Source organism: Manis javanica, chromosome 5 (assembly GCF_040802235.1).
Source record: "Manis javanica isolate MJ-LG chromosome 5, MJ_LKY, whole genome shotgun sequence".
Classification (NCBI taxonomy): Eukaryota; Metazoa; Chordata; class Mammalia; order Pholidota; family Manidae; genus Manis; species Manis javanica.
The window spans coordinates 69,859,935-69,870,594 of record NC_133160.1 but is presented as its reverse complement, the minus strand read 5'-3'; the positions used below and the strand labels follow the sequence as shown (position 1 = coordinate 69,870,594).

At 37.5% G+C, this 10,660-nt stretch overlaps 1 non-coding gene across 1 annotated transcript; it reads left to right on the top strand.

Moving 5' to 3' along the window:
- Positions 1–10,085: 10,085 nt before the first annotated feature.
- LOC118968268 (U1 spliceosomal RNA) lies at positions 10,086–10,249 on the top strand. The gene has a single exon (XR_005055841.1). It is a non-coding gene; the product is annotated as a U1 spliceosomal RNA (small nuclear RNA).
- Positions 10,250–10,660: the final 411 nt, after the last annotated feature.

Sequence of the window (10,660 nt, the reverse complement as noted above, 5' to 3'; positions counted from 1 at the left end):
CTCCTGGGTGTGAAAGTTTAGGAGGCTAGGAAGATGGCCTGCTGAAGCTGGAATCATAACAAGGGGCTCCTGGTACAGCATTAGGCAGACACATCTTCAGGAGCAATGCTGGAGATCCACCACTAACCAGCAACATAACCAGCTTTCTGTTCACTACTTCTTTTGTCAGACTCTTTATTCACATGTTAAGATAATTACTTGACTACTACTTTGTTTTTACTTAATCATATTCAGACATGCTCTGTGGAGGCAACACCCAGTGGCCCCTTTAAATTTACTGCTTGGATTTGGGAATCATCTCTGCAATAGGGGCACCTTCTAATGACCACAATCATGATACTTGTAACTCCCAGAGCTTAACCTTATCTCCAGGCTCTGGGAACAGTGGGTTATAATCTTTTGTGGAGCCACTAGAGATTCTCCCTTCCATGAAAAAAGAATAGTGACAGAAAGGTATCTATCAGCTTCTGCGATGCACTTCTAGTGTAGTCAAAGAAGTACTGGCCTTAAAAAATTCAGATTCTGAATTTGCCATAGGGACAAGTCACATAACCTCTCATAATCTGTTTCTTTATCTGTAAAATGTATTCTTAAAGCAACTTTGAGGTTTAAATTAAATATGCACTATGATAACCTAACTAAATAACATTAAGATATCTAGAGAAGTAAGTCTGGTATTTGGGGCATTGTTATAAAAAACAATTCTGGGACATTTCCTTTCCTAGCTTTACAATTTTAGTGATTTTCCTTTGTGCCCTTATCCCCCTTGCCCTTTTTAGAGTAATTAGAAATAATGCCCCATGAGGAAAAAGGGAGAGTGTGCCTAGTAATTAGAAATAATGCCCTATGAGCAAAAAGGGAGATAAGAGCAAGAGGAAAGGACAAGGCAAGATGTATTTTACTTCTCAAGGTGGCTGGAGAAGATAAGCAACCAGGCAGTTGAAGAAAAATGATGACAAGTAACAATAATAGTAGGTTTGGTGTAATACTTTACCCTTTCAAAGAGTTTCTAGACACCAGTGGGCCACTCCTAAGAGTGGTGGGGCTTTTCTCTCCCACATGGGTTTGCTGGCCTGAGAGCAAAGCCAAACTCAAGCTAGGGAGGCTCACGAGTGAGCAACAGATGATTGTAGAGCACACCATCATTCAGTCAGCCTCCCCTGAGGTGTGTAAGGGTCAGTCATCTGTTGCTAATTATGCTTAAAATTCCTATTGTGGTTTGCTGTCTTTGTTAGTATTTGGTTTACATAAAACAGTATTTCTCAACTTTGGTTTCATGTAAGAATCGACTGGGGAGCTTTTAAGAATTACTCATGCCCTGACCACATCCGCAGATATTTATTTAATTAGACTGAGGTCAAGGCACCAGGCATTGGTATTTTGAAGAGCTCACCAAGTGGTTGGAATGTACAGCTAGGAGCGAGAACCATGGACATAAAGGGCTGACTTTTCCCTTGCTCAATCCCTGGCTGCACTTTAGTATCACCTGGGGAGATTTTAACAAATTAAATCAGAAGCTCTTGAGTTGGGGCGTGGGCATCAGGCTCCCCATATGATTATAATGTGCAGCCGGGATTGGTCCTCATGGCATCACTGCTGTCATGTTAAACAGAATATGAAGAGATGATCTTTTTAATACAAAGTAATCACTGTCCTTTCCTGGGGAAACTGTGAACCCTCAGGGTGAATACACAGTTGTAATTTCACTAAAGATATGAAAAGTCATGTGCTTAGCTCCAGCCTGGGGAAAATAATAGAAAAAAAAGGGCACAGGGATAAGGAAGGATAACAAATCTCCATGCATTATTTTATATGAAACAACTTGAAATCTTAAATCCCACAAATAATCAACTTTAAGTCAACAGTCATCGAAAGAAGGCCTGCTCTTGCCCAATGTCAGTCGTAGATCCTAGCTACCACTGAAGAGCACTTCGGCATGCCAGCACGACGGGGAGCACTTCACGGGCACTGGCCTGCTTAATCTCGACGGCGGTTGTGTGAGGCAGGCTCTATTATTATCTTCGTTTTACAGATAAGCTGAGGCACACAGGCTAAGTGTCTCCCCGAAGGTACACAGCCATGTAAACGTACAGTAAGGCAGTGGGACTCGAGAGACCCAAACGGCAGTCAGTGGGCTCTGAGGAGGGGCAGATACACAGACAGGGAGGGGAGGTCCGCTGGGATTCAAGAAGAATATATTAGAATTTCTACTTTTTTTCCGTAATTTTAATTTTTTTCTTTAAGTTATATAATTTATGTATCATTAGCTTGGTAGGATATATATATATATATTTAATTTATAAATAAATATGCATATATTGGGTCATATCAAAAAAGTTTGAAGACAACTTCTCTAGAAGCTAATGGCTACACGAACATAACTGTACAAATTCTGCACGTGGCAGAATATGAGCTTTTTGACAGAGTAGAAGGAAATCTAGGAGCAAATACTCACTAAAGAGTGAAAATCAAATGAATTTCAGTTAGCTCTCTCTTCTTCTATATGTAAAAACATTGAGACTTAGAAAATATATTTTAGTGACATATTCTCAATCATTTTGAAATACTGTCAATGAGCCATTCTAAAAAGTCTGGTATCTCTGCTATTTTTAAATGAGTTTTGACCTGTGAACACTTAGCAATATGTCTCCGTGGAGCTTTTTAGACAGCTTATCTCTTTATTTAGACTGGAGAATTCATTAACTGTTTTAAACTGACTCAATGAGTTTTGACCTGTGAACACTTAGCAGTATGTCTCTGTGGAGCTTTTTAGACAGCTTATCTCTTTATTTAGACTGGAGAATTCATTAACTGTTTTAAACTGACTCCTGGGTAACAAAGTCCACATGGTACATGCAGCGGGCGTGCGTACTTGCCTGTACTGCCCTGCCCTCCCCGCCGGCTCCTGCGTCATGTTCTGTGGGGTCCTGCTTTGCATCTGACTTCATCCTTGACTAATGTTACTGCATGTTCTGGCATCTCTATTCTTCTTAAGTACTTTTATTTATCTCCTCATAGCCAGGCCCTATTCATCTTTATGGATTACCTTTCCTCTTCCCCTATTCACGTTTCCATTCTGGGATTTTTTTTAAACACACTCATCTTTAAATTCTTTCTCTTACTCTTTAAGAACATTTTTAGAGGAAACTCTTGGTCTTTTTCCTCCCACACACCAAGGTATAACCATTATTAATATCTGGGGTATGGTTTTCCAAGGCCTCTTCTGTATGTGTGGATGTAGATATGTTTTTTACAATCTGTAAGTGGAATCATACAAAACACACTGCTATCTAATCTATTTCTTTCAAATAATATATTAATAAATTTCCTCAATATCATTAAATGAAGTTCAGTAAAATACTTTCAGTTGCATCATATTATCCTGCACAAGCACCTACTCTAACTTATTTAATCCATATCCTGTCAGACATTTAGTTCAGTTCCAGCTTGGGTGCTATTAAAAACAATAGTATAAAAAATGTATTTGCAGCTGAGTCTTTCCTCATATTCATGATTATATCCTTGGGATAAATTATTAGAGACAGATATTGGGTCAATGGGTAAGTGGACATTTTGGCTTATGTATTTTTGCCAAATTGTTCTTCCAAAAGGTCCTACAAATAGTGTCATTTCCCCAGCTATTGTCAGCACAGGATATCATTATTAAAATTTTGTTTGGCCAAGTTGGGTGAAGGTGTTATCTCATCTTAATTAGCCTTTCTTTATTAATGAGGAAGAAAGAACAGTGATTTTTCTTAATATTTGTAAATGTTTGTAAAATGTCTACATTTTCTTTTGCTTTTCTTCCTTTGGTATTACGTTTAGAAAGGTCTTCCAACCCAGAAATTATGTTACAATCACCTATATAGACTTCTAGTAATTTTATGGTCTTATTCATCTTTCACATTTAAATATTTAATCCATCTGGAATTTATTTTAGCAGATGATATAAGACTCTAAAAGAACTTTTTCCAAATGGTTATCCAGTTGTCCCAACATCATTTGATGCATACGTTGGAGATTGCAGGCTTGGTTCCAGACCACCACTATAAAGCGAGTGTTGCAATAAAGTGAGTCAAATGGATTTTTTGGTTTCCCAATGCATCTAAAAGTTATGTTTACACTATACTATAGTCTATGAGGTGTGCAATAGCGTTATGTCTAAAAGAAAATGTTCATATCTTAAATACCTTAATGCTAAAACCATCATCTGAGTCTTGTTGCCGGTCTTGCCTTGATGCTGACGGCTGCTGACTAATCGGAGTAGTGGTTGCTGAACGTTGGGGTGGCTGTGGAAAATTCTTAAAATAAGACAACATTGAACTTGGCTGCATCGATTGACTCTTCCCTTCCTGAGTGGTTTCTCTGTGGCATGCGATGCTGTTTGGTAGCATCTTATCCAGAGCAGAACTTCCTCCAGAATGGGAGTCACTCCTCTCAAGCCCTGCCACTGCTTTATCAACTAAGTTGATATTCCACTATTTAGAATATATTCATATTCTAAATCCTTTGTTGTCATCTCAGTAATCTTCACAGCATCTTCACCAGGAGTAGATTCCATCTCAATAAACTGCTCTCTTTGCTCATCCATAACAAGTAACTCCTCATCTGTCCAGTTTAGCTATGAGATTGCAGCAACTCAGTCACATCTTCAGACTCCGCTTCTAGTTCTCTTGCTCTTTCTGCCACATCTTCAGGGACTGCCTGCAGTCTTGAACCCCTCAAAGTCATCCATGAGAGTTGGAATCAACTTCTTCCAAACTCCTATTAGTGTTTATATTTTGACCTCTTCCCTTGAATCATGAATGCTCTGAGTGGCATTTAGAATGGTGAACCCTTTCCAGAAGGCTTTCAATTTACTTTGCCCAAATCTTTCAGAGAAATCACTCTCTATGGCAGCTATAGATTACGTTATGTATTCCTTAAGTAATACTTGAAAGTTGAAATTACTCCTTGATCCATAGGCTGCAGAATGGAAGTTGTGTTAGCAGGCATGGAAACAACATCCATCTCATTGCCCATCTTCATCAGAGCTCTTGCATGATGAGGTGCATCATCAATGGGCAGTCATATTTTGAATCTTTTTTCTGAGCAGTAGGTCTCAACAGTGGGCTTAAAATATTCAGTAAACCATGTTGTAAATAGATGTGCTGTTGCCCAGGCTTTGTTGTTCCATTTCTAGAGCACAGGCAGAGTAGATTTAGCATAATTCTTAAGGGCCCTAGGATTTTCAGAATGATAAATGAGCATTGGCTTCACCTTAGCATCACCAGCTGCAGTAGCTCCTAACAAGAGTGTCAGCCTGTCCTTTGAAGCTTTGAAGCCAGACGTTGACTTCTCTTGGCTTGAAAGCCCTTGATGGCATCTTCTTCCAGTATAAGGTTGTTTCATTTACATTGAAAATCAGATTTTTGGTGTAGCCACTTTCATTAACTGTCTTAGCTAGATCCTCTGGGTGACCTGCTGCGGATTCTACATCACCACTCACAGCCTCTTTGCACTTTCATGTCTCTTTCCTTAAACGTCATGAGCCAACCTCTGCCAGATTCAGACTTTCCTTCTGCAGCTTCCTCTTCTCTCTCAGCTTTTACAGAATTGAAGAGAGAGCCTTGCCCTGGATCAGGCTTGGCTAAGGGGAATGTTGTGGCTGTTTGGTCTCCTACCCAGACCACTAAAACTTTCTCTATATCAGTAATAAGGCTGTTTCAATTTCTTATTATTTCTGTGTTCATGGAATAGCACTTTTCATTTCCTTCAAGAACTTACCTTTTGCATTCAAATGTTGGCTAACTGACACAAGAGGCCAGCTTTCAGCCTGTCTTGTCTTTCAACACACCTTCCCCATTAAGCTCAGTCATTTCTAGCTTTTGATTGAAAGTGAGAGATGTGTGACTCTCCCTTTCACTCGGACACTCAGAGGCCACTGCAGGGTTATTAACTGGCCTGACTGCAATATTGTTGTGTCTCAGGGAATAGGGAAGCCCAAGGAGAGGAAGAGAGACAGGGGAATGGCCAGGACATGAACACAACACTTTTTGATTAAGTTAACCGTCCTTATATGGGCCTGGTTTGTGGCACCCAAAACAATTAAAATAGTAATATCAAAGATCACTGATCACAGAGCACCATAACAAATATAGTAATAATGAAAAAGTTTGAAATATTGTGAAAATTACCAAAATGTGACACAGAGATACACAATGAGCAAATGCTATTGGAAAAATGGTGCTGATAGACTTGCTCAATGCAGGGTTGTCCCCAACCTTCAATTTGTAAAAAAAAAAAACTTAATATCCTTGAAGCACAATAAAGTACAATAAAATAAGGTATACCTACATAGGGTTTTCATTGCCTACTCAGATATTTCTTAGCAGTGAGGAGGAAATACCAACAGAAAAAAGAGATATCATGTTCTCAGTTGCTAAGAAACATGTTCATGCCTTTCTAATTGTGGATTCATACTGTCCAGTGTTCTGTCATTGTTTTCTGCTACTGTAGCACCACATACTACTGAAAAAAAAAATATAGTAGAAACTTGCTGTGCTAACATTGGTAAGAATGAAGGCAGCCGTTCCTTTTACAAAAGTTCTCCTGTGCTGCATTGAGAGCTACTCTCCCAAAGGTTTTTAAACACCCTTTTGCTTTAATGGTCCTAAGAGCTTTATTCCAAAAAAACCTAAAAGATTTCTTCTTTCTTTTGACCTGTAGGTGGCAAGCTTCCACTCTTATGCTCTTAACATTTTGACTTGCTGATTTAAAGTCCACAAAATGAAAGGTGAGATTATTTTAGTGTGGTTTAGACTAAATATAAAAGTAAGGCGAATTAAAGTGAAAGGACAGTACAAATAAAAGGTCCTCTTTTGCTATTACATGTTTTGAGATGGTCCGCAGAGACTGCATTTACTGGCAGTGACTTGGGACAGTGATTCAAGTTCTCTTCACCTGTTATCTCAAGTTTAAATCAGAGTTTAATGAGGTCATCCCTGTAATACTTTTCAGCTCTAAATTTTATGATTCCTGTTACCAACTTGTATCCCTGGCAGGTTTTGGCTGATAGTGAAACTCATTTGAAAAGGGGCAGAAATGTCAAAAAATTGCTTTTTAAAAGATTATAATGATAAGACCAGACTTTAAAATTGATTACAAAACCTTTAGTTCATGATGTTTATAACATTAGGGTTTCAAAAATTGGTTAGTCATAGGTCCAAACCATTTTAATGACTTATTTTATTGCACACTGGAAGTAATGCAATAGAGAATGAAATAAATGTTTTCAGTGGTATGAAAAAGAATTAACTTAGATCAATTTTAACCCAGCCATATCAGAAAGTTACAATGAGTTCAAAGTAGATTAAAAATTATAAATCCACAAGAAACCAGAATATAAAATATAAAACCCAAAGAAACTACAATAACATCTATATCCTTTTTGTGGATGGGAGATAAAAAAAGAGAAGAAGGCACTGAATACAAGTATATTTTTCCATAATACAAGAATAAAATCACCTCAAATGATAGGAAGAACTAGATATGACACACTATCAAAGGCCTAGCATTTTAAATGTATAAATATATACAATCCAGGTATCAGTTGGGGTCTCCCTACACTCAGCTTAAACATGACCCTTATCTTAAATCCAGTTGCTCCAATATCAAAAGGGCTTCTGAGAATTTTACTGTGGTCCCTGAAACACACACACGCACACACACACACACACACATGCTTGTCCTTTGACTTCTCTCTGCCTTCTCTTTTATGGGCAGGCTATTTTCCCTTTCCTCTTACCACCATTTACTTATATGTAGACCTCTGTCCACAACTATTCTACGCATTTATATGAAGCACTTGGCGGGATTTTACAAGTACCTCATTACAGATCTGAGTAAGTTACAGAGGGGAGATGTCAAAATGCGGAGTGTTGACCTCTCGCTCTTCCCTCCTTACACCCCCTTTCTTGCTTTTCCTCTCTCTTCCGTCCTCTTCCTTAATCAATGAAATCATCTGTGGTCTCAAAAAAAACCCTTCTGACATTCATCCTCAACTGCAAACTCCCATTTTCCAAAAAGGACAGTTCTCCCTAGGAGGCATATTAGTAAATAAAGTGTTCTCCATCTAATTGCATCTGTAAGGTTGGCATTGATATTCCACTTTAAAAAGGAGAAACAATTTGCACAAGAAGACATGAAAATATGTACAGCTTTGGTCCTATAATGCAGCGTACAGCAAAGCCCCCTGCAAGCAGTGCTGCATACTAGTTAGGGCAGCAAATGTGTAAAAGAAAACTCACTGTTGGTGAGCATGTGGGGAGGAATACATTTTTATATGTGCTGCTGGAGAAAAATGCACCTTGGTTCGACTCTAGATTGTTCTTGTAAAAATGTTAGTAGAAATAATATAAAAAAATGGGAACTACCCAAATATTACATAATGGGGAGTATTTAGATAAATATAATACATTAATATGATGGAATGAGTACTAGACTAGTTTTAAAAATGTCAAGCAGGTATTTTACTTCAACATATAAATGAGTTTATAAATAGTGATAAATTAAAAAACAGAATTTAAGATTATTAGAAAACAGAACTCAATATTCACTTGATGACTGTAAAAACAATAATATAGATTGGAACCCAGAAGAATAAATAATTTCAAATCTTATTAACTTTCAATTCTTATTAATTTGTAAAGTGAAGTTCCAATTTTTTGAAATGACAGTAATTCTAACTACTGGTTATACTTATTCTGTCTTGTAGTATTTCTGCATACAGCAAGATCAGTTGTTCAAGTCTGTGTGAGTTAACTCTAATAGTTTTGACCATCTTCCAAAGATAGTTTTTCCTTTTAGAATTGCTTTAAGTCATATTTTTCTAATGTATGGAATCTAAGAATAAAGGCGATATTTTAAAAAGTTTATTAGTGTGTGACCTTCTAAAAAATGCCTGACCAGCACTGCTCAAAGCTGTCAAGGTTATAAAAAGACAAGGTAATTAAGTCTGAGAAACAGTCACAGCCAAAAGGAGGATAAAGAGGCATGACAACTAAAAGTAATGTGATGTCCTGGATGGGGGCCTGGGACAGAGAAAGGACCTTCGGTAAAAGTGAAGGAAATCATAATAAAGCATGGACTTTCATTAATAATTACTTATCAATACTGGCTCATTAATTGTTATAAATGTACCATGCTAACATAAAGTGTTAATAACAAGCGAAACTAGCTACAGGGTATATGGGAATTCTCTGGGCTATTTTCCAATTTTTCTATGTATTTAAATTATCCTAAGATTAAAATTTTATTTTAAAAATGTATTAGTATGTTCATACAACTATAGCACCATCTAATGTACTGAACTAACAGAATAAATAACTAACCTACTTGACTGTTAGTGTCCAACACATAAGATGAAAAATTACCAGGTCACATAATACATCAAGAGAATTCTTCACTAAGAGCCAATACCCTTCAATAGAGAGAAGGATACATTATTAAGAGTTAAGAATGTGTGGAAAGTACTACATAAAGCACTCCCCTTGTTCCCGATACATATAAGCTATCTCCAACAGGAACAGATGATAGGAATACATTCCAAGAGCATAATGCCAACCCTAGCTTCTAACAAAATATTCTTATTTATCAATATGTAAGGTTGTTACTATTATACTAGAATATGTAATGAAGTGCCTTTCAGACCATTTTGAGGTTTCTTTTCCTTTTCTGAGTTTTATTTTCTTTTCCATTTTGTTTACCATTTTTCTTGGCAATTACATTAAAAATTTTCCCCAGTGTGTTTATCTGGTGATGTGAAGAAGATTCTTTGTATGTTGTCCACTAGGAATGAAAAGCAAATTGGGAATTTCACAGTCTGTTGACAACATTGAGACTAATTTGATGTCTAAAAAAAGTAGAACTGTTTCCTGTGTTAACCTCAGAGCAGGAGGTGGAAAAAGCTACTTCCCAACAGGTTTACACTTTATACTAATATCAAATGAGAACAAATGAGACAGATGTAATACATTTTCCCCCTCATCCTTCTAAATCATACATTAAAATAGTTTCTTTTTAATGTGTTTAAAATGTTTTAAACCGTACTTACCTGGCAGGGGAGATACCATGATCACGAAGGTGGTTTTCCCAGGGCGAGGCTTATCCATTGCACTCCGAATGTGCTGACCCCTGCGATTTCCCCAAATGTGGGAAACTCGACTGCATTATTTGTGGTAGTGGGGGACTGCGTTCGCGCTTTCCCCTTAAAAAAAAAAAATGTTTTAAACCAGCATTTGTGTTCTCTTGCTTAAAAGCAATAGAAACCTCTGTTGATGAAGTCATTTATTTTCTTAGAAATAATTATTGGTTTCCTTAGTGTTTCTGAAACTGCCTTATAATAAGAGGCACAGTTCAAAATGCAGATTCCCAGACCCACCACCTCAAGATTCTAGCTCAGTATACCTGAGAGCCCAGGAGAATCTGTCTCTATGATTACAGCCTTCTCCTGATCAAGTCCTCTTCCGGTTAATTAAGTTGTTTCTGGTAGTTAACTTTGGCTCTGCAGTGGAATCATCTGGAGAATTTTAAAACTGCTAATGCTGCAGCCTACCCCTACCGCATTGCCATTTATTTATCTGGGATGGGTTCTACACATCAGTGTTTTTTAACTCTCCCT